This window comes from Scyliorhinus torazame, chromosome 4 (assembly GCF_047496885.1).
Source record: "Scyliorhinus torazame isolate Kashiwa2021f chromosome 4, sScyTor2.1, whole genome shotgun sequence".
NCBI lineage: Eukaryota > Metazoa > Chordata > Chondrichthyes > Carcharhiniformes > Scyliorhinidae > Scyliorhinus > Scyliorhinus torazame.
Genome location: NC_092710.1, coordinates 49759066 through 49782460, shown reverse-complemented (window position 1 = coordinate 49782460; position 23395 = coordinate 49759066). Strand labels below are relative to the sequence as shown.

At 43.2% G+C, this 23395-nt stretch overlaps 3 non-coding genes across 3 annotated transcripts; all 3 read left to right on the top strand.

The window, feature by feature from the left end:
• Positions 1-1678: 1678 nt before the first annotated feature.
• trnat-agu (transfer RNA threonine (anticodon AGU)) lies at positions 1679-1752 on the top strand. The gene has a single exon. It is a non-coding gene; the product is annotated as a tRNA-Thr (tRNA).
• A 12337-nt stretch (positions 1753-14089) lies between these two features.
• trnat-agu (transfer RNA threonine (anticodon AGU)) lies at positions 14090-14163 on the top strand. The gene has a single exon. It is a non-coding gene; the product is annotated as a tRNA-Thr (tRNA).
• Positions 14164-23065: 8902 nt separating this feature from the next.
• trnat-agu (transfer RNA threonine (anticodon AGU)) lies at positions 23066-23139 on the top strand. Its single transcript has one exon. It is a non-coding gene; the product is annotated as a tRNA-Thr (tRNA).
• The last annotated feature ends 256 nt before the right edge of the window (positions 23140-23395 follow it).

Sequence of the window (23395 nt, the reverse complement as noted above, 5' to 3'; positions counted from 1 at the left end):
AAGCAGGCATGCTGGTGCAGTGGCTTAGATGGTTAAAGCACCTGTCTAGTAAACAGGAGATCCTGAGTTTCAATCTCAGCAGTGCCTTCAATGGAAATTAACAGCTGGAGTGATGCTCAACTTTTCAAGGTGAATGCAGTAAATGTTGGCACAATCCCTGCAACATGAATGTTCAAGCTCGCTTTCCCTTGTGTGCTGAAGCACTTTTTTCAAACCTTTAATCTCCCATTTTCCGCTCATCTTCAATTTTGCTCACCTACACCATCGCATTTCCTCCTCGCTTCAGCCTTGTTGAAGGATATCGCGCATTTGAAACTTTAACTCTGTGTCTGGCACCACGGATATCCTCAGACTTTTAAAGATTTTATCCTCTCACTTTTAGTTTCTCTTGCAGATTTGCAGCATCCACGGTATTTTCCTTTGAATGCATAATAGGATTTACCTCAAGAAAACCTGGAGGATCATTTTAAAAGTATAGCAACGACAACAGAGTGTAACGATTGAATGATTAACTGATTTGCTCTGCCTAAGAGTGACCCTGAGTCGAAAAGATTGCTCATTTCTCTCTTCACAGATGCTGCCAGAACCGCTGAGATTTTCCATCTTTTACCCTTTTTCTTTGAGATTTCACATCCGCAATAATTTGCTTTTATATTGAACAATTTCTGTTGCTGTACGTCAGCAAGAACAATTCGGGCGGGAGAAATAGCGGTCCGTTTTACATGAAGATTTGGTGCTGACAAATCTATTTCCACCCAAATACTTTGAGATTTTGACACTTTGCAACTTGACCGTTTAAACTTACTTGCATTCACACTCTGCCACAACAAACACCAGATGACACCCTTTACTCTCTCTCACAATACAATCTGTGTCTTTGTAGCTTCCCACTTATATTTCACCGAATTAAACGTAATCTTCAAAGCCTTGAAGTGACAGTGCTGGTCCGGGGGTAACAACTGATGTCACATCACAAGTCACTGGTGAGAAGCGAGTAGTTGGTGCAAGCTGAAGAATTTGTGAAAGGAAGCCAAACGGAGGCTGCTGCTATGCCTGCGAGTAAAATGAGCTGGAGAGGCTGCATCACCAAAGAAGGAAATACAAAACATCCCTCATGAGACGTTGAAGTAAATTATGAGAACCAGCAAAGATTGGGCCTTGGTAGCTCATTCGGTAGCGCTTCATACTTTTATTATGAGGGTCCAGCGTTCAAGGCCCTATCAGGGCTCTTACTTTGGCTCAAGATGTTTGCTTCCCAATGAATAACAAAAAAGAAGAAGAGAGAATGCAGAACGGGTCAGGGAAATGGAAGAACGGTGACAATATCATCTTTGCTGAAGAGCAACAGCCATGGAGCATTGTCAAGAAGTTTGCATCATTTTCAGTTAATGTTAAAATTCTCTCCTGACATTGTCCTGTATTATACCACAATAGATTTCTGGTCATGTTCACTCACTTCCCAGTTCGACCAATCATTTCCTGTTTGTTTACTAATCCCATGCAGAACTGCTACAATTCCAGCATTTCCAGTAATAAATGCAATTTTACAGTATCAAAGACTAGTGCCACTGAATATTTTAATTTGCACTCGGAAGGCCCGTATGAGATGACAGGAAAACCGTTGTTGAATCAAAATGATTGAAATCTGTTCTAAACTTGCACGCTAAGCTTGCATGCAGGTGCTGTGGCTTAGATGCTTAAAGCGCCTGTTTAGTAAACAGGAGATCCTGAGTTCAAATCTCAGCAGTGCCTTCAATGGCAATTAACAGCTGGAGTGATGCTCAACATTTCAAGGGGAATGTTGTGAATGTTAGCACAATCCCTGCAACGCAAACCTTAAAGCTCGCTTCCCCTTGTGTGCTGAAGCACTTTTTTCAAACCTTTTAACTCCTATTTTCAACTCATCTTCAATTTTGCTCACCTACACCATCGCGTTTCCTCCTCGCTTCAGCCCTGTAGTAGGATCATGCGCATTTGAAACTTTAACTCTGTGTCTGGCGCCACGGATACCCTCCGATTTTTAAAGATTTTATCCTCTCACTTTTAGTTTCTCTTGCAGATTTGCAGCATCCGCGGTATTTTCCTTTGAATGCATTATAGGATTTACCTCAAGAAAACCTGGAGCAACATTTTAAATGTATAGCAACGACAACAGAGAGTAACGATTGAATGATTAACTGATTTGCTCTGCCTAAGAGTGACCCTGAGTCGAAAAAATTGCTCAGTTCTCTCTTCACAGATGCTGCCAGAACCGCTGAGATTTTCCATCTTTTCCCCTTTTTTTTTGAGATTTCACATCCTCACTAATTTGCTTTTATATTGAACAATTTCTGTTGCTGTACGTTAGCAAGAACAATTCGGGCGGGAGAAATAGCGGTCCGTTTTGCATGAAGATTTGGTGCAGACAAATCTATTTCCACCCAAAAACTTTGAGATTTTGACACTTTGCAACTTGACCGGTTAACCTTACTTGCATTCACACTCTGCCACAACAAACACCAGATGATACCCTTTACTCTCTCTCACAATACAATCTGTGTCTTTGTAGCTTCCCACTTATATTTCACCGAATTAAACGTAATCTTCAAAGCCTTGAAGTGACAGTGCAGGTCCGGGGGTAACAACTGATGTCACATCACAAGTCACTGGTAAGAAGCGAGTAGTTGGTGCAAGCTGAAGAATTTGTGACAGGAAGCCAAACGGAGACTGCTGCTATGCCTGCGAGTAAAAGGAGCTGGAGAGGCTGCATCACCAAAGAAGGAAATTCAAAATATCCCTCATGAGACGTTGAAGTAACTTATGAGAACCAGCAAAGATTGGGCCTTGGTAGCTCATTCGGTAGAGCTTCAGACTTTTAATATGAGGGTCCAGCGTTCAAGTCCCTATCAGGACTCTTACTTTGGCTCAAGACGTTTGCTTCCCAATGAACAACAAAAAAGACGAAGAAAGAATGCAGAACGGGTCAGGGAAAATGGAAGAACGGTGACAATATCATCTTTGCTAAATTGCAACAGCCATGGAGAATTGTCAAGACGTTTGCTACATTTTCCGTTCATGTTAAAATTCTCTCCTGACATTGTCCTATATTATACCACAATAGATTTCTGATCATGTTCACTCACTTCCCAATTCGACCAAGCATTTCCTGTTTCATAGATTATCATAGAATTTACAGTGCAGAAGGAGGCCATTCGGCCTATCGAGTCTGCACCGGCTCTTGGGAAGAGCACCCTACCCAAGGTCAACACCTCACCCTATCCCCATAACCCAGTAACCCCACCCAACCCTCTAAGGGCAATTTTGGACACTATGGGCAATTTATCATGGCCAATCCACCTAAGTTTGTTTACTTATCCCATGCTGAACTGCTACAAATTCAGCATTTCCAGTAATAAATGCAATTTTACAGTTTCAAAGACTAGTGCCAATGAATATTTTAATTTGCACTCGCAAGGCCCGTATGAGATGTCAGGAAAACTGATGTTGAATCAAAATGATTGAAATCTGTTCTAAACTTGCACGCTAAGCTTACATGCAGGTGCTGTGGCTTAGATGGGTAAAGCGCCCGTCTAGTAAACAGGAGATCTTGTGTTCAAATCTCAGAATTGCCTTCAATGGAAATTAACAGCTGGAGTGATGCTCAACATTTCAAGGTGAATGCAGTAAATGTTGGCACAATCTCTGCAATGCGAACTTTAAAGCTCGCTTTCCCTTGTGTGCTGAAGCACTTTTTTCAAACCTTTTTACTCCCATTTTCAACTCATCTTCAATTTTGCATTTCCTCCTCGCATCAGCCCTGTAGAAGGATCACGCGCATTTGAAACTTTAACTCTGTGTCTGGCACCACGGAGATCCACAGATTTTTAAAGATTTTACCCTCTCACTTTTAGTTTCTCTTGCAGATTTGCAGCATCCGCGGTATTTTCCTTTAAATGCATAATAGGATTTACCTCAAGAAAACCTGGAGGAACATTTTAAAAGTATAGCAACGACAACAGAGTGTAACGATTGAATGATTAACTGATTTGCTCTGCAGAATAGTGACACATTTTTCGAAAAAATTGCTCAGTTCTCTCTTCCCAGATCCCGCCAGAACCGCTGAGAATTTCCATCTTTTCCCCTTTTTCTTTGAGATTGCACATCCGCAATAATTTGCTTTTATATTGAACAATTTCTGTTGCTGTACGTTAGCAAGAACAATTCGGGCGGGAGAAATAGCGGTCCGTTTTGCATGAAGATTTGGCGCTGACAAATCTATTTCCACCCAAAAACTTTGAGATTTTGACACTTTGCAACTTGACCGGTTAACCTTACTTGCATTCACACTCTGCCGCAACAAACACCAGATGACACCCTTTACTCTCTCTCACAATACAATCTGTGTCTTTGTAGCTTTCCACTTATATTTCACCGAATTAAACGTAATCTTCAAAGCCTTGAAGTGACAGTGCAGGTCCGGGGGTAACAACTGATGTCACATCACAAGTCACTGGTAAGAAGCGAGTAGTTGGTGCAAGCTGAAGAATTTGTGAAAGGAAGCCAAACGGGGGCTGCTGCAATGCCTGCGAGTAAAATGAACTGGAGAGGCTGCATCACCAAAGAAGGAAATTCAAAACATCCCTCATGAGACGTTGAAGTAAATTATGAGAACCAGCAAAGATTAGGCCTTGGTAGCTCATTCGGTAGAGCTTCAGACTTTTAATATGAGGGTCCAGCGTTCAGGTCCCTATCAGGGCTCTTACTTTGGCTCAAGACGTTTGCTTCCCAATGAACAACAAAAAAGACAAAGAAAGAATGCAGAACGGGTCAAGGAAAATGGAAGAGCGGTGACAATATCATCTTTGCTAAAGAGCAACAGCCATGGAGAATTGTCAAGAAGTTTGCTACATTTTCAGTTCATGTTAAAACTCTCTCCTGACATTGTCCTGTATTAAACCACAATAGATTTCTGGTCATGTTCACTCACTTTCCAGTTCGACCAATCATTTCCTGTTTGTTTACTTATCCCATGCAACACTGCTGCAAATCCAGCATTTCCAGTAATAAATGCAATTTTACAGTTTCAAAGGCCAGTGCCAATGAATATTTTAATTTGCACTCGGAAGGCCCGTATGAGATGTCAGGAAAACTGATGTTGAATCAAAATGATTGAAATCTGTTCTAAACTTCCACGCTAAGCTTATATGCTGGTGCTGTGGCTTAGATGGTTAAAGCGCTTGTCTAATAGACAGAAGTTCCTGAGTTCAACTCTCAGCAGTGCCTTCAATGGAAATTAACAGCTGGAGTGATGCTCAACATTTCATGGTGAATGCAGAAGATGTTGGCACAATCCCTGCAACGCGTACCTTAAAGCTCGCTTTCCCTTGTGTGCTGAAGTTCTTTTTTCAAACCTTTAAACTCCCATTTTCCGCTCATCTTCAGTTTTGCTCACCTACACCATCGCATTTCCTCCTCGCTTCAGCCCTGTAGAAGGATTGACGAATGTGATATAAAATAGTTACTTTAGATATATTAGTTACTGTAATGTAGAGATAGGCCAGTCTCATTCTGGTGAGTTCACATACAAAGGATTTCACACCGCATGGCAAAGCAAGGAGGAGGTGTGTCCACCAAAGGAGGAGAAAATGATGCTGGGTAATAGGGGCCAGTGGAAGGGATTGGAAGTGAGCCAATCAGAATGTCTGACTAGGTCAGGAGGGCTATAGGATGACCTATAGGAATCGTGTAGGTGAAACTTGATACCATTTGAATTGATTTGCAGAGATCCCTTTGTCTCTTTGTTCATTCGCTTTCCGGGGTGTAGTAGGCTGGATGTGTCTTATGCCTCTGAGATGAATCAAGCTTGCAAGCGTAATAAAATAACTAATGCTGTACCTGCAAATCCATCTCGACTTTTATTGAGGCCAGACTGACGGGTAAAGAAATTTGGGATTTGACAATTAGTGCCGAAACCCGGGATTTCTCAAGACGGTTCTGACCAACTGCGAAATCAGAATTTGACTGATTATGAACAGGAGGATGGGGAAAAAGGGCCCACAATGTACAGCTGGAAAATGACCGCGCATTGATTTTTCCCCTCTTCTTATCATCTGATTAGTCTGGTCACTCGCGGTTGGTACAGAAAGATCGTCTCGATGAAATCAAAGGTCAGTCTGGGGATTAGAAATTTAATTGATGGGATTTCATATTGTTGATTCGGCTTGGGTTAGGTTTTGGGTTGATGGGACATCTAAGAGATGATTTAATTCCAAGTATAAGTGTTTTTATGGCTGATGTGACTTCAGTAGATGGAGATTCAGTCAAGTATAAGTGGTTTTATGGCTGATGTGACTTCAGTAGATGGAGGTTCAGTCAAGTATAAGTGTTGTTATGGCTGATGTGACTTCAGTAGTGAAGGTTCAGTCAAGTATAAGTGTTTTTAAATCTGAAGATGATTCAATTCCATGTGTGAGTGTTTTAAATCTATAGTTGATTAAGCTAAAAAATTGTACCCTTGGGCTGTAGTGGCGAAGGGCGCAGTTCTGAGGACTAGTTGAGATTGTGGGGAATGCTGCATATTGGTTGAAGCAGAAGTCTCTCAAAGGGTTAACAGCAGCAGCCAAAATTAAAGACGACAGGCAGTGCTTCTCACTCAGGCCTTGAGATAACAGCAGCAGCCTATAGTGTAATCGGATACCTTTCCTTTGAGTCAGTGAACTCCAGCAAAGTTACGTTTTGAATTAATTAAAGGAAACCAGTGGGTTTCTCCACCTCTTTGATAAAAGTTATTATTTTCGAAAGCAATTGATTGAAATTGCCAGAATCTTAAGTTTTACTTACTTGAAATAATGTTTATCTCATTTTATTTGTGAATTAATAGAAACTTAAAGAAGATCATTGACACCATTTAAAAAAGTGTAAATCTGGAGATGATAGTTGACTTTGCCAACATTTTTGTGAATGTAAGAAAAACTCGTTTCAAGAAAAATTGTTAAGATAAAGAATTAATTAAGTTGTAAATGTTATACAAGTTTGTGTTAAGCAAATCGTAAATTTAGTTCTGAGTTGAGATCAGAGCTAAGCTTGCAAGTTGCAGTAATTCAATTTGAATTTTCAAACATTTTTAAGTTTTAAAAGAACACTGTTAGAACCTTTTCAATCGTTTTGCCAAGAAAAAAAAACGCGCAAGTAGAGACAGGAAAGGCTCGGGTCAAACAAAAGATGAGCTACGTAGTTCAATGGCTGGCCTTGAATTGACAGAAAATGATTAATTCAATAATTTAAAAATGTCAGTAAAAGTTTTGACTGCACCTGTAGCATTGTCTGCACTAATTCCAGAACCACCAGAGTATAATAATTTATATCCAGTCACTGCTCCCCAGATTCTAATCATGCCAGTAACTCCAGCCCTTTTTGGTTGATAGTGTGGGTCCCGATTTACCATCTTCACGATCAGTAGAGAAAGAGGAGCTCTGTTCCGCAAGCCCAGTTAGCTCGAGGACCAGATCTCGGACAGCGAGAGAAGGGCTTGGCCCTAACCAGAAACAATTAAGCATACCACCTAAATCCCTCCAAACCAAGGGGAAACTGCAAATTTCGAGAACAAAGGGAGCTGCAACAGATGATTTTGAAGAGAAAGAACTCCCTCTAGTGACAGGGAGGGACGTCGAAGTCTTGGAAGAACCAGAGGAAATAGCTAGAGTGCCCCCTGGTGGGACTCGGAGACAGTTGCCGATTAGGAAGAAACCAATCACCTGAATTATGCTAGCCACGCCGCACTTCAGCAAGCCCATGCGTTAGACGACGATAGACGGACACAGATCCTGAATGCGTTGAATAACACATTTCAAAAGCCCATAAATATTTCTGCTATCTTAGACCTAAAACCTAAGAAGACTGAAGAGCCAGAGGAATTTCTGGAGCGTTTTAATGAAATCTACCGTGGGCAGTCAGGCAACTTGCCATATCAAAATGGTCAGAATTCCCCTCAATGTTGTGCTATGTTAATGCATTTCCTACCACCTTCTGTGGCTACTGCTGTGAAATGTAATAACATGAATTGGACAGAGAACGACCCTTCCCAGATGGCAAGAGCAGTCAGATTTTATTGGAAGGAAAGTGTAGGCCAGGAAGGAGGCTCAGTTACAAAGGTTAAGACTGAGTATGTAATGAAAAAGGATGATCTGCGACCCCAACAAGCGGCAGAAATGGTAGTTTACCAGCAGGAGCCCCAATATTGTGACTCTGGGTGGGTGGATCAGCGAGGGGGAGGATATCAAACCCACCCAAAGGGACCCTCAGCTCCTTTTTATGGCCCACCGTATGCACCAACAGCTTTACAACCGCCGCACCCTCTGAGGGGCCATTGGTCTACTGGGAGAAGAGGACGGGGCAGATATAGAGGGAGCAATGCATGTTTTAATTGCGGCCGTGCAGATCACTGGCAACAGGAATGCCCCTTTAAAAGACAGGCAGCAGAAGGAGATTATCCGACCCAAAGGAGGGGGTACCCACCAAGGGGAGGACAGACGAGATACACTGACTTCTCCCAGGCAAACCCTTTCCCAACACAGGATTGACTAGCTAATTTAGTCATAAGGACTCTCCAATCGGACAGGGAACCTATTATCTCTCTGCAGATTGGAGATTAACGTCACTCATTTGTAATCGACACTGGAGCAGCCATGTCTTCTGTGCAATCAGAACTTCGACTACCATTATCCGACCACACGCAGCAATTGTCGGGGTTCCAAGGACAGGTGTGTGAGTATCCTATTTCTGAACCTGTGACAGTCACTTGCGAGAATAAGTCTGCAGATCATCAGTTTGTAGTGACTACTGGATTGGACAGTAATTTGTTGGCCCGAGATTTACTGTGTATCTTCCAGCTGCAGCTAGAATACGGAGACGAAGGGGTAACGGTCCAATCGTGGAGGATGAGACAACAGTGCTATATTTCTATCACCCCCAGTGGTGGACGTTAGACATTGAACAGTCACTGCATCACGTTACCCTGGCCTATGACAGAACCGGACAAAACAGGGAGTTGGAGGACAAATACCGGCCATTAATTGGGACCGAATGGCCAGTCAAAGGTACAGCCACAGTCACGGGAAAAGAAGGTACAGCCGATTTTGTTACAATACCACCACATTTATGGCCACAGTCAGCTTCGGTAAGCCCTCATATTACACGTCAGGTCCACGACCAGTACCATGCCAGGGATCTGGGGCAAATGGTAAGGAGGGCAGTGGATCATTCGGATCCAACAGAGTACACACTTCAAGTCATGGCGGACGGCACTGCCATAAAATATTTTGAGGTCCCTGAAACAATGAACACTCGACTGCAGCATCACTGGGGACATGATGTTTTGGAATATGTCAATCCACAGGTCTGGGCGAAATACCCATCACAAGTGGGAAAGACAAATGTTACACCTATAAAGGTAACGATTAAGGATCATGTAAAGCTACATTCCATTCGGTAATACCCCCTGAAATCCCAAGCTGCTCCGTCTATAGACAAATTAATTCAAGAGCTGTTGCAACAGAGTATTTTGGTCCCTTGCCAATCAGAATGTAACACCCCCATACTTGCTGTGCCTAAACCAGCCAAACCAGACCAGTACCGATTAGTACAGGATTTACGTTCAATCAATGCCATCGCATAGCCGTTGTTTGCTCTCACCCTCCAACAGGATATTACGGTGTATAGCTCCCACTCGGTCATCGCACTACTGAGGCAACTGCAGACTCAGCATCTTACCGCAGCTCGTCAGAATAGGTATGAGATATACCTTTTGAACAATCCACGTCTGACATTTAAACACTGTACCACTATCAATCCAGCCTGTTTTCTTAGTGGTCCATGAAGACGCACCTGGCCACGACTGTTTAGCCTTGATTCAGGAAACTACCACAATAAGGGTCGATTTGAGTGACATTTCGTCAGAACAACCTGACATGATTATGTGTGGTCAAATATCCCACCGGGGTTTAGTTAATGACTTACTGCAGGCCCTCCTTATGCCCGCGCAGATTTCAGTTATTAAATGCGCTGCCCACACAAATGGTTAGACCCCAGTTGACGTTGGTAATGAACAAGCAGATTGTGCAGCGCGGACAGCCGCGCAAATTCAGCAAGTGATGGTGCCTAAAATGTTAAGTCAGACTAAACGATCTACTATAAATATGTCTGCTTCTGACAAGTCAATGCCAACCATCCAAGACATCATAAGGTTACAGGAGGACGCTCCTGAGAGTGATAAACAAATGTGGAAACGGTTAGGTTGTACATATGATTCTGTTTCTTCTTTATGGACCACGCCAGCACATCAGACTTGTATGTCTGATGTACTGGCTTTATGGGTCATCGAATGTGTACACTTTGCAACTCATTGTGGGGCTCGGGGGACTAGTGATTTGTTGCTGGACACTTGGTGGCACCCTAAAATGCAGGGGTTGGCCCAGAGTATCAGTAATCGGTGTTTGATTTGTCAGCAATATAACACCGGAAAAGGTATCCCTTGTGGGTTGGGGCAAACCCCATTGCCCAGTGGTCCCTTTGAGACGCTCCAAATGGATTACATTGAGTTGGAAAGGTGTCAATGTTATAAATATGTTTTGGTCATTGTGGATGGGTTCAGCAGATGGGTTGAGGCATATCCGACTACCGATAATAAAGCTGCTACTGTGGTTAAAGTTCTGATGCGGGAAATCATTCCCCGGTACAGTAGACCAGCTCAGTTGAGTTCTGATAACGGGCCTCATTTTCTTGGACAGATTAACCTGCCTCCCTTCTCCAGTGCTATTTTACAGGTGTGGAGCATGATGGGGTGGCTACGCACCGTCTGTGTGATATTTGGCCTCACCTCGCTTGGAGTGTTATTGGCGACGGACATAGAAAAGGGGAATATTATCTATATTTGTAACCCCAACCAATCTACAAGGATACATCACCTATGCAAAGGTGATGTTCTTCGCTGCCCCCATATACGAAGACATGGTATCGACTCATGGAAGGTCGTCAAAGTTAAGGAGAATGCAGGAGTCATGAAGCAATTGCACTGGTCCCGGCGATGGGAAGGGAACATTATATGGACATTGCCTCGTTTTTGGAGTACATGTAAGTTTGATTTTGGATGTGTTAAGATTGGTGCGATAAAGGTAACATCAGACCGTCAGGAGAGCGTAGGAAGAGATTGTGAGAGAGCGAGAGGGACGAGAGAGAGGACGGGGCGTGTGAGAAGGGAAGTACAGTTAGAACGTAGGTTATCGGGAGATACACTTAATTTAGTTAAAGGCCAAACTGAGGAAAACCTGGGTAGTATGAATCACTTCTACCAGATTTACCACTGCTTGTATGGCCATGGACGGGTTGTCTGCTACCCAATACCCGCAGCTGTGTCTAGGTTATTTTCTGTTTCACCGCTTTGGGGAACTCCCCAAACGGTGGTTCATTGTCAACGTTCCGAGCCACCGCCCGAGCAAGTCACTCTTCCTTACGATCCGGGTTCCGTACCACCGGCTATTTGCCTATCCCTTCCTCGGGATAATTCCCATTCACAGTATGATAGGCTGCAACGGTGGAGGGCATATATACCTAGCCACTTCACTCCCAATAGGGATTCCCGGTCGTACGAGAATTGTTTCAGCAGTGAAGGATACGGCTGTTTGCTGGTACAGGTGGAAACGAATATAACATGTCTGTTCCCCACCTGTACGGACAGGAGGTGCCATATCACCCAGGCGTCTGGCCAATGCGTTTGTTACAACACCACTTGCGTTCCATTGAACGCCGGCCTCCAGCTCCTTTGTGGCTGGGGGAATGTCTCTCATATCACTGTTGGGACGAGGGCTTTCCGCATTGCTAGGCGGCCCGAATGGGCGTTTCGAAGATAGATAAACTGGGCTACTGGGGGGTTCCTTGGCTGTCAGCAATAGGAATTATTTTATTTGTGGCCTTACCATCTTGGGATATGAAACCTTGGGAGCCCTCGGGGCAATAACCAAGGAATTGCCTCAGCTACGGTTGTTTGCAATGCAGAACCGGTATGCTCTTGACTATCTTCTGGCCCGTGAGGGTGGGGTATACGCCATAGTGCAGGACAAGTGTATCATGGGAGTTCAGGACTTGACCGCTAACATCACTAAATTTATGGATCACATACGGGATCACCTAGACGGAATGCAGGATCCTGGCGCTTGGGGTAACTGGGTATTTGGAGGTTGGAAGGACTGGTTGATAAATATGGTCATGCATTTAGTGGTGGCTATCGGCTGCATCTTTGTGGGCCCAGCCATCCTTAAATGTGTGATGGGTAGAATGTGGGGTACACTGGAACAGATCAACGCCCCTAAAATCTTAGCTGTCAAAATCCATGAGGGTGCAGCTACGCCAGGAATTTGAAATGCAGTGAAAGATCTTTTTAGATGAGGGACCATAGCTATGGATTTGATAGTTCGGTTATCATGGAATGATAAAAGGAGGGAATGACGAATGTGATATCAAATAGTTACTTTAGAGATATTAGTTACTGTAATGTAGAGATACGCCAGTCTCATTCTGGTGAGTTCACAGACAAATGATTTCAGACCGCATGGCAAAGCAAGGAGGAGGTGTGTCCACCAAAGGAGGAGAAAAGGATGCTGGGTAATAGGGGCCAGAGGAAGGGATTGGAAGTGAGCCAATCAGAATGTCTGACTAGGTCAGGAGGGGCATAGGATGACCTATGGGAATCGTGTATGTGAAACTTGATACCATTTGAATTGATTTGCAGAGATCCCTTTGTCTCTTTGTTCATTCGCTTTCCGTGGTGTAGGATACTGGATGTGTCTTATGCCTCTGAGATGAATCAAGCTTGCAAGTCAAATAAAATAACTAATGCTGTACCTGCAAATCCATCTCGACTTTTATTGAGGCCAGACTGACGGGTAAAGAAATTTGGGATTTGACAGGATCACGCGCATTTGAAACTTTAACTCTGTGTCTGGCACCACGGAGATCCTCAGATTTTTAAAGATTTTACCCTCTCACTTTTAGTTTCTCTTGCAGATTTGCAGCATCCGCGGTATTTTCCTTTGAATGCATAATAGGATTTACCTCAAGAAAACCTGCAGGCACATTTTAAAAGTATAGCAACGACAACAGAGTGTAACGATTGAATGATTAACTGATTTGCTCTGACTACGAGTGACCCTGAGTTGAAAAAATTGCTCAGTTCTCTCTTCACAGATGCCGCCAGAACCGCTGAGATTTTCCATCTTTTCCCTTTTTTCTTTGAGATTTCACATCCGAAGTAATTTGCTTTTATATTGAACAATTTCTGTTGCTGTACATTCGCAAGAACAATTCGGGCGGGAGAAATAGCGGTCCGTTTTGCATGAAGATTTGGTGCTGACAAATCTATTTCCACCCAAAAACTTTGAGATTTTGACACTTTGCAACTTGACCGGTTAACCTTACTTGCATTCACACTCTGCCACAACAAACACCAGATGACACCCTTTACTCTCTCTCACAATACAATCTGTGTCTTTGTAGCTTCCCACTTATATTTCACCGAATTAAACGTAATCTTCAAAGCCTTGAAGTGACAGTGCAGGTCCGGGGGTAACAACTGATGTCACATCACAAGTCACTGGTAAGAAGCGGGTAGTTGGTGCAAGCTGAAGAATTTGTGAAAGGACGCCAAACGAAGGTTGCTGCTATGCCTGCGAGTAAAATGAGCTGGAGAGGCTGCATCACCAAAGAAGGAAATTCAAAACATTTTTTACTGCCATGGAGAATTGTCTAGAAGTTTGCTTCATTTTCAGTTCATGTTAAAATTCTCTCCTAACATTGTCCTGTATTATACCACAATAGATTTCTGGTCATGTTCACTCACTTCCCAGTTCGACCAATCATTTCCTGTTTGTTTACTTATCCCATGCAGAACTGCTACAAATCCAGCATTTCCAGTAATAAATGCAATTTTACAGTTTCAAAGACTAGTGCCAATGAATATTTTAATTTGCACTCGGAAGGCCCGTATGAGATGTCAGGAAAACTGATGTTGAATCAAAATGATTGAAATCTGTTCTAAACTTGCATGCTAAGCTTGCATGCTGGTGCTGTGGCTTAGATGGTTAAAGCGCCTGTCTAGTAAACAGGAGATCCTGAGTTCAACTCTCAGCAGTGCCTTCAATGGAAATTAACAGCTGGAGTGATGCTCAACATTTCATGGTGAATGCAGAAAATGTTGCGACAATCACTACAACGCAGCTTGCATTCCCTTGTGTGCTGAAGCTATTTTTTCAAACCTTTAAACTCACATTTTCCGCTCATCTTCAATTTTGCTCACCTACACCATCGCATTTCCTCCTCGCTTCAGCCTTGTAGAAGGATATCGCGCATTTGAAACTTTAACTCTGTGTCTGGCACCACGGATAACCTCAGAATTTTAAAGATTTTATCCTCTCACTTTTAGTTTCTCTTGCAGATTTGCAGCATCCGCGGTATTTTCCTTTGAATGCATAATAGGATTTACCTCAAGAAAACCTGGAGGAACATTTTAAAAGTATAGCAACGACAACAGAGTGTAACGATTGAATGATTAACTGATTTGCTCTGCCGAACAGTCACCCTGAGTCGAAAAAATTGCTCAGTTCTCTCTTCCCAGATGCAGCCAGAACCACTGAGATTTTCCATCTTTTCCCCTTTTTCTTTGAGATTTCACATCCGCAGTAATTTGCTTTAATATTGAACAATTTCTGTTGCTGTACGTTAGCAAGAACAATTCGGACGGGAGAAATAGCGGTCCGTTTTGCATGAAGATTTGGTGCTGACAAATCTATTTCCACCCAAAAACTTTTTGAATAGATCTGATCTAGTGCACCCCGCATTCTACCCATCACACATTTAAGGATGGCTAGGCCCACAAAGATGCAGCCGATAGCTACCACTAGATACATGGCCATATTTATCAACCAGTCCTTCCATCCTCCAAACCCCCAGTTACCCCAAGAGTCAGGATCCTGCATCCCGTCCAAGTGATCCCGTATGCGATCCATAAATTTAGTAATGTTAGCGGTCAAGTCCTGAACACCCATGATACACTTGCCCTGTACTATGGCGCATACCCCACCCTCACGGGCCAGAAGATAGTCAAGAGCATACCGGTTCTGCATTGCAAACAACCGTAGCTGAGACAACTCCTTGGTTATTGCCCCGAGGGCTCCCAAGGTTTACTACCCGGGTTTTCCTCAGTTTGGCCTTTAACTAACTTAAGTGTATCTCCCGGTAACCTACGTTCTAGCTGTACTTCCCTTCTCACACGCCCCGTCCTCTCTCTAGTCCCTTTCTCTTTCTCATGGTCTCTTCCTACACTCTTCTGACAGCCTGATTTTACCTTTATTGTACCACTTTTAACACATCCAAAATCAAATTTACATGTATTCCAAAAACAAGGCAATGTCCATATAATGTTCCCTTCCCATCGCCGGGACCGGTGCAGCTGCTTCATGACTCCTGCATTCTCCTTAACTTTGATGACCTTCCATGAGTTGATACCATGTCCTCGTATATGGGGGCAGCGAAGAACATCACCTTTGCATAGGTGATGTATCCTTGTAGATTGGTTGGGGCTACACAGATACATAATATTCCCCTTTTCCATATCCATCGCCAATAACACACCAAGCGAAGTGAGGCCAAATATCAGACAGACGATGCGTAGCCACTCCATCATGCTCCACACCTGTAAAATAGCACTGGAGAAGGGAGGCAGGTTAGTATCCGACCTTTTACAGTAGTGGAGATGGACTCAATTTACAGTGATGTAGGTGGACCCAAGCACTTCGCCCCTCCACTTTAACTGCTGTGGGGGTGGTAAGGAGAACTTGGAAGGGCCCGTCCCATCGCGGCTCCGACCCCTTCCTAGTCCAATTTTTTGACCATGACATAACTACCGGGCTGGACTGAAAGTGAGCTAGGTACTGGGGCAATGGCTGGTGAGCCGCGCGGACTTGGCCATGGAGTTCCTTGAGCACTTGCGTAAGGGCTAGAACATAGGTGGTCATTTCTTCAGTCATCTGATGAAACTGAACCCGTCTGGGAACCTGCAGGCTCCAAGGAGTTCTAAGAGGACTGCCATAAAGAATCTCGGCGGGAGAGAGCCGGGCCGGTCCCGCAGGTGTAACCCGCAGCTGGAAGAGGGCAACGGGGAGCAACTTAAGCCATGTCAGTCCCGTATCTGCTCTTAATTTAGCCAATTTAGTTTTGAGGGTCTGATTGTGTCTCTCAACCAACCCGGCCGCCTGCGGTCTATAAGCACAGTGTAACTGCTGGCGTATGCCCAACTGGGAGCAAAACTCCTTGTTAATTTGTCCAATAAAATGAGGCCCATTATCAGAACTTAACTGAGCTGGTATACCATACCGGGGAATGATTTCCCTCATCAAGACTTTAACCACAGGAGCAGCTTTACTATAGATAGTCGGATACGCCTCGACCCATCTGCTGAACACATCCACAATGACCAAAACATATTTGTAACATTGACACCTTTCCAACTCAATGTAATCCATTTGGAGCGTCTCAAAGGGACCACTGGGCAACGGGGTTTGCCCCTTCCCACAAGGGATACCTTTTCCGGTGTTATATTGCTGACAAATCAAACACCGATTACTGATACTTTGGGCCAACCCCTGCATTTTAGGGTGCCACCAAGTGTCCAACAACAAATCACTAGTCCCTCGAGCCCCACAATGAGTTGCAAAGTGTACACATTCAATGACCCATAAAGCCAACGCATCAGACATACAAGTCTGATGTGCAGGCGTGGTCCATAAAGAGGAAACAGAATCATATGTACAACCTAACCGTTTCCACATTTGTTTATCACTCTCAGGAGCGTCCTCCTGTAACCTTATGACGTCTTGGATGGTTGGCATTCGCTTGTCAGAAGCAGACATATTCATAGTAGATCGTTTAGTCTGACTTAACATTTTAGGCACCATCACTTGCTGAATTTGTGCGGCTGTGCGCGCTGCACGATCTGCTCGTTCATTACCAACGTCAACTGGGGTTGTACCATTCGTGTGGGCAGCGCATTTAATAACGGAAATCTGCGCGGGCATAAGGAGGGCCTGCAGTAGGTCATTAACTAAACCCCGGTGGGATATTTGACCACACATAATCATGTCAGGTTGTTCTGACGAAATGTCACTCAAATCGCCCCTTATTGTGGTAGTTTCCTGAATCAAGGCTAAACAGTCGTGGCCAGGTGCGTCTTCATGGACAGGGGGACCACTAAGAAAACAGGCTGGATTGATAGTGGTACAGTATTTAAATGTGAGACGTGGATTGTTCAAAAGGTATATCTCATACCTATTCTGACGAGCTGCGGTAAGATGCTGACCATTCGCCCCATATCCCTGGCATGGTACTGGTCATGGACCTGACGTGTAATATGAGGGCTTACCGAAGCTGACTGTGGCCGTAAATGTGGTGATATTGTAACAAAATCGGCTGTACCTTCTTTTCCCGTGACTGTGGCTGTAACCTTGACTGGCCATTCGGTCTCAAGTAATGGCCGGTATTTGTCCTCCAACTCCCTGTTTCGTCCAGTTCTGTCATAGGCCAGGGTAACGTGATGCAGTGACTGTTCAACATCTAACGTCCACCACTGGGGGGGTGATAGAAATATAGCACTGTTGTCTCATCCTCCTCTTCGCTGATACACCCACCCAAAGTCACTATATTGGAGCTCCTGCCGGTAAACTACCATTTCTGCCGCTTGTTGGGGTCGCAGATCATCCTTTTTCATTACATACTCAGTCTTAACCTTTGTAACTGAGCCTCCTTCTTGGCCTACACCCTCCTTCCAGTAAAATCTGACTGCCCTTGCCATCTGGGAATGGTCGTTCTCTGTCCAATTCATGTTATTACATTTCACAGCAGTAACCACAGAAGGTGGTAGGCAATGCATTAACATAGCACAGTATTGAGGGGAATTCTGACCATTTCGATACAGCAAATCGCCTGACTGCCCGCGGTAGATTTCATTAAAACGCTCCAGAAATTCCTCTGGCTCGTCAATCTTCCTAGGTTTTAGGTCTAAGGTAACAGAAAGATTTATGGGCCTTTGAAATGTGCTATTCAACGCATTCAAGATCTGTGTCCTTCTTTTCTCTATTTGCTCTCTTTTTTTTTTAAAACTTAAAAATGTTTGAAAATTCAAATTGAATTACTGCAACTTGCAAGCTTAGCTCTGATCTCAACTCAGAACTAAATTTACAATTTGCTTAACACAAACTTGTATAACATTTACAACTTAATTATTTCTTTATCTTAACAATTTTTCTTTTAACAAGTTTTTTTTCTTTTACATACACATAAGTATTAGCAAAATCAACTATCATCTCCAGATTGACACTTTTTAAAATGGTGTCCATGATCTTCTTTAAGTTTCTATTAATCTCACAGATGCTGCCAGAACCGCTGAGATTTTCCAACTTTTCCCCTTTTTTTTAGAGATTTCACATCCGCAGTAATTTGCTTTTATATTGAACAATTTCTGTTGCTGTACGTTAGCAAGAACAATTCGGGCGGGAGAAATAGCGGTCCGTTTTGCATGAAGGTTTGGTGCTGACAAATCTATTTCCACCCAAAAACTTTGAGATTTTGACACTTTGCAACTTGACCGGTTAACCTTACTTGCATTCACACTCTGCCACAACAAACACCAGATGACACCCTTTACTCTCTCTCACAATACAATCTGTGTCTTTGTAGCTTCCCACTTATATTTCACCGAATTAAACGTAATCTTCAAAGCCTTGACGTGACAGTGCAGGTCCGGGGGTAACAACTGATGTCACATCACAAGTCACTGGTAAGAAGCGAGTAGTTGGTGCAAGCTGAAGACTTTGTGAAAGGAAGCCAAACGGAGGCTGCAGCTCTGCCTGCGAGTAAAATGAGCTGGAGAGGCTGCATCACCAAAGAAGGAAATTCAAAACATCCCTCATGAGATGTTGAAGTAACTTATGAGAACCAGCAAAGATTGGGCCTTGGTAGCTCATTCGTTAGAGCTTCAGAATTTTAATATGAGGGTCCAGCGTTCAAGTGCCGATCAGGGCTCTTACTTTGGCTCAAGACGTTTGCTTCCCAATGAACAACAAAAAAGAAGAATAAAGAATGCAGAACGGGTCAGGGAAAATGGAAGAACGGTGACAATATCATCTTTGCTAAAGTGCAACAGCCATGGAGAATTGTCAAGAAGTTTGCTACATTTTCAGTTCATGTTAAAATTCTCTCCTGACATTGTCCTATATTGTACCACAATAGATTTCTGGTCATGTTCACTCACTTCCCAATTCGACCAAGCATTTCCTGTTTCATAGATTATCATAGAATTTACAGTGCAGAAGGAGGCCATTCGGCCTATCGAGTCTGCACCGGCTCTTGGGAAGAGCACCCTACCCAAGGTGAACACCTCACCCTATCCCCATAACCCAGTAACCCCACCCAACACTCTAAGGGCAATTTTGGACACTATGGGCAATTTATCATGGCCAATCCACCTAAGTTTATTTACTTATCCCATGCAGAACTGCTACATCTTCAGCATTTCCAGTAATAAATGCAATTTTACAGTTTCAAAGACTAGTGCCAATGAATATTTTAATTTGCACTCGAAAGGCCCGTATGAGATGTCAGGAAAACTGATGTTGAATCAAAATGATTGAAATCTGTTCTAAACTTGCATGCTAAGCTTGCATGCGGGTGCTGTGGCTTAGATGGTGCATGTGCCTGTCCAGTAAACAGGAGATCCTGAGTTCAAATCTCAGCAGTGCCTTCAATGGAAATTAACAGCTGGAGTGATGCTGAACATTTCATGGTAAATGCAGAAAATGTTGGCACCATCCCTGCAACGCGAACCTTAAAGCTTGCATTCCCATGTGTGCTGAAGCAATTTTTTCAAACCTTTAAACTCACATTTTCTGCTCATCTTCAATTTTGCTCACCTACACCATCGCATTTCCTCCTCGCTTCAGCCTTGTAGAAGGATATCGCGCATTTGAAACTTTAACTCTGTGTCTGGCACCACGGATAACCTCAGAATTTTAAAGATTTTATCCTCTCACTTTTAGTTTCTCTTGCAGATTTGCAGCATCCGCGGTATTTTCCTTTGAATGCATAATAGGATTTCCCTCAAGAAAACCTGGAGGAACATTTTTAAAGTATAGCAACGACAACAGAGTGTAACGATTGAATGATTAACTGATTTGCTCTGCCGAAGAGTCACCCTGAGTCGAAAAGATTGCTCAGTTCTCTCTTCCCAGATGCCGCCAGAACCGCTGAGATTTTCCATCTTTTCCCCTTTTTCTTTGAGATTTCACATCCGCAGTAATTTGCTTTAATACTGAACAATTTCTGTTGCTGTACGTTAGCAAAAACAATTCGGGCGGGAGAAATAGCGGTCCGTTTTGCATGAAGATTTGGTGCTGACAAATCTATTCCCACCCAAAAACTTTGAGATTTTGACACTTTGCAACTTGACTGGTTAACCTTACTTGCATTCACACTCTGCCACAACAAACACCAGATGACACCCTTTACTCTCTCTCACAATACAATCTGTTTCTTTGTAGCTTCCCACTTCTATTTCACCGAATTAAACGGAATCTTCAAAGCCTTGAAGTGACAGTGCAGGACCGGGGGTAACAGCTGTTGTCACATCACAAGTCACTGGTAAGAAGCGAGTAGTTGGTGCAAGCTGAAGAATTTGTGAAAGGAAGCCAAACGGAGGCTGCTGCTCTGCCTGCGAGTAAAATGAGCTGGAGAGGCTGCATCACCAAAGAAGGAAATTCAAAACATCCCTCATGAGACGTTGAAGTAAATTATGAGAACCAGCAAAGATTGGGCCTTGGTAGCTCATTCGGTAGAGCTTCAGACTTTTATTATGAGGGTCCAGCGTTCAAGTCCCTATGAGGGCTCTTACTTTGGCTCAAGATGTTTGCTTCCCAATGAACAACAAAAAAGAAGAATAAAGAATGCAGAACGGGTCAGGGAAAATGGAAGAACGGTGACAATATGATCTTTGCTAAAGAGCAACAGCCATGGAGAATTGTCAAGAAGTTTGCATCATTTTCAGTTAATGTTAAAATTCTCTCCTGACATTGTCCTGTATTATACCACAATAGATTTCTGGTCATGTTCACTCACTTCCCAGTTCGACCAATCATTTCCTGTTTGTTTACTAATCCCATGCAGAACTGCTACAAATCCAGCATTTCCAGTAATAAGTGCAATTTTACAGTTCCAAAGAATGTTTTAATATGCACTCGGAAGGCCCGTATGAGATGGCAAGAAAACTGATGTTGAATCAAAATGATTGAAATCTGTTCTAAACTTGCAGGTTAAGCTTGCATGCTGGTGCTGTGGCTTAGATGGTTAAAGTGCCTGTCTAGTAACCAGGAGATCATGAGTTCATATCTCAGCAGTGCCTTGAATGGAAATTAACAGCTGGAGTGATGCTTAACATTTCATGGTGAATGCAGAAAATGTTGGCACAAACCCTGCAACGCGAACCTTAAAGCTTGCGTTCCCTTGTGAGCTGAAGCAATTTTTTCAAACCTTTAAACTCACATTTTCCGCTCATCTTCAATTTTGCTCACCTACACCATCGCATTTCCTCCTCGCTTCAGCCTTGTAGAAGGATATCGCTTATTTTAAACTTTAATTCTGTGTCTGGCACCACGGATATCCTCAGATTTTTTAAGATTTTATCCTCTCACTTTTAGTTTCTCTTGCAGATTTGCAGCATCCGCGGTATTTTCCTTTGAATGCATAATAGGATTTACCTCAAGAAAAACTGGAGGAACATTTTAAAAGTATAGCAACGACAACAGAGTGTAACGATTGAATGATTAACTGATTTGCTCTGCCGAATAGTGACCCATTTGTCGAAAAAATTGCCCAGTTCTCACTTCCCAGATGCCGCCAGAACCGCTGAGATTTTCCATCTTTTCCCCTTTTTCTTTGAGATTTCACATCCGCAATAATTTGCTTTTATATTGAACAATTTCTGTTGCTGTACGTTAGCAAGAACAATTCGTGCGGGAGAAATAGCGGTCCGTTTTGCATGAAGATTTGGCGCTGACAAATCTATTTCCACCCAAAAACTTTGAGATTTTGACACTTTGCAACTTGACCGGTTAACCTTACTTGCATTCACACTCTGCCACAACAAACACCAGATGACACCCTTTACTCTCTCTCACAATACAATCTATGTCTTTATAGCTTTCCACTTATATTTCACCGAATTAAACGTAATCTTCAAAGCCTTGAAGTGACAGTGCAGGTCCGGGGGTAACAACTGATGTCACATCACAAGTCACTGGTAAGAAGCGAGTAGTTGGTGCAAACTGAAGAATTTGTGACAGGAAGCCAAACGGAGGCTGCTGCTGTGCCTGCGAGTAAAATGAGCTGGAGAGGCTGCATCACCAAAGAAGGAAATTCAAAACATCCCTCATGAGACGTTGAAGTAAATTATGAGAACCAGCAAAGATTAGGCCTTGGTAGCTCATTCGGTAGAGCTTCAGACTTTTAATATGAGGGTCCAGCGTTCAAGTTCCTATCAGGGCTCTTACTTTGGCTCAAGATGTTTGCTTCCCAATGAACAACAAAAAAGACAAAGAAAGAATGCAGAACGGGTCAAGGAAAATGGAAGAGCGGTGACAATATCATCTTTGCTAAAGTGCAACAGCCATGGAGAATTGTCTAGAAGTTTGCTTCATTTTCAGTTCATGTTAAAACTCTCTCCTGACATTGTCCTGTATTAAACCAGAATAGATTTCTAGTCATGTTCACTCACTTCCCAGTTCGACCAATCATTTCCTGTTTGTTTACTTATCCCATGCAGAACTGCTACAAATCCAGCATTTCCAGTAATAAATGCAAGTTTACAGTTTCAAAGACTAGTGCCAATGAATATTTTAATTTGCACTCGGAAGGCCCGTATGAGATGTCAGGAAAACTGATGTTGAATCAAAATGATTGAAATCTGTTCTAAACTTGCACACTAAGCTTGCATGCTGGTGCTGTGGCTTAGATGGTTAAAGCACCTGTCTAGTAAACAGGAGATCATGAGTTCAAATCTCAGCAGTTCCTGCAATGGAAATTAACAGCTGGAGTAATGCCAGACATTTCATGGTAAATGCAGAAAAAGTTGGCGCAATCCCTGCAACACGAACCTTAAAGCTTGCTTTTCCTTGTGTGCTGAAGCAATTTTTTCAAATCTTTAAACTCACATTTTCCGCTCATCTTCAATTTTGCTCACCTACACCATCGCATTTCCTCCTCGCTTCAGCCTTGTAGAAGGATATCGCGCATTTGAAACTTTAACTCTGTGTCTGGCACCACGGAT